This window comes from Limulus polyphemus, unplaced genomic scaffold (assembly GCF_000517525.1).
Source record: "Limulus polyphemus unplaced genomic scaffold, Limulus_polyphemus-2.1.2 Scaffold1941, whole genome shotgun sequence".
NCBI lineage: Eukaryota > Metazoa > Arthropoda > Merostomata > Xiphosura > Limulidae > Limulus > Limulus polyphemus.
In genome coordinates, this window is record NW_013667551.1 from 68727 (window position 1) to 70517 (window position 1791).

Consider the following 1791-nt stretch of genomic DNA (forward strand, 5'->3'; position numbering starts at 1 on the left):
AAATTAGATCAGAACATGGAATCCATAATAACATTCTATAAACAAGATATACAGTATTATGGTAAATTAGATCAGAACATGGCATCCATAATAACATTCTATAAACAAGATATACAGTATTATGGTAAATTAGATCAGAACACAGCAGCAATAATAACATTATATAAACAAGAATTTATTAAATCATAATATACTATGGATAAGAAATACATTATTAGGTTAAATTAGCTCATAATACTATATACAAGAGATATATTATTAGGTTAAATTAGCTCATAATACTATATACAAGAGATATATTATTAGGTTAAATTAGCTCATAATACTATATACAAGAGATATATTATTTTAAATTACACCAGAACATTCTACAGACAAGATAATAAGTTAAATTAGATCAGAACATAACACAGACAAGATATTAAGTTAAATTAGATCAGAACATAACACAGACAAGATATTAAGTTAAATTAGACCAGAACATAACATAGACAAGATAATAAGTTAAATTTGATCAGAACATAACACAGACAAGATATTAAGTTAAATTAGATTGGAACATAACATAGACAAGTTAAATTTGATCAGAACATAACACAGACAAGATATTAAGTTAAATTAGATCAGAACATAACACAGACAAGATATTAAGTTAAATTAGATCAGAACATAACATAGACAAGATATTAAGTTAAATTAGATCAGAACATAACATAGATAAGATTTTAAGTTAAATTAGATCAGAACATAACAGACAATATATATCATTACACTAACATAGATCAGAAAATATTGGTAGACAAATGATGTATTATTAGGTTAAATTAGATCAGAACATACTACAACAACAGATACATTATTAGGTTGTATTAGATCAGGACATCATAAACAAGAGATACATTACAAGTTTAAATGAAGGCTTTACTCAACATAGACTATCATAATAGTTAGAAGCTCCTGTGGAACCAAAGACTACCAAAGAATCTACAAAACTAATATAATACATGACTCTCTATATTCAAATTAATACGCTACACATTAACAAACAATTGTTCCACAAGGTTGACATACTAAACATTTCAAACAGTGGTTATGTAATGTTAATATACCACAAAGTAGTACTGGAGAAAAAATGTTGACTATAACTGTGAATCAAATATGTGTATCTACACAACATGTCTGTTATATGCAAAAAATCAAGTATATGTACTCAAGGTGTGTTTGTGAACTGAAGAGATCGGTCTAACTCAGGCTCCGACATGTCGGATTACAAGGTGATGTTCATATGAAGAATAAAAATACTTTTGTCTATTGTAAAGTTTGAATAATGCATTTTCAAAACCTCTTGGGGCTCCAGAATGCATATCTACAGTATAGGATAAAATGAACAGTTGATGACTCTGACATCAAATATATAATACCATGCTGAATGGCACTATGTAAATGATCATTGCTTGCATACTTTAACCCCCCCCCCCCACCTTTGCAAATAAAGTTTATGTACTACACATTATCTCACAATATACAACACCCCAGTCACCTTTAAGACTACTGCCAAATTTTTAGGTATCACATTAAATTCATGCCTATCATGGACCACTCACTATAACAACATCCTCAAAAAGATCCAACAGCACCAGGTTGGCACTCCTTCATCAAAACAGGGATATAAACAAAGGATGCAATAGCCACTCCATCATCAAAATCTATAAAACTTGCATCAGACCTCTCCACAAATACAGATGCCCATTACATGTAATATGCCCAACATAGTATATAAAAAGATCCAAC

General features: G+C 29.4%; 1 protein-coding gene across 4 annotated transcripts in view; it reads right to left on the reverse strand.

The window, feature by feature from the left end:
- LOC106465428 (general transcription factor IIH subunit 3-like) overlaps positions 1 to 1791 on the reverse strand; it is a 26856-nt gene that overhangs the window by 9406 nt on the left and 15659 nt on the right. The gene's annotated exons all lie outside the window — the stretch shown is intronic.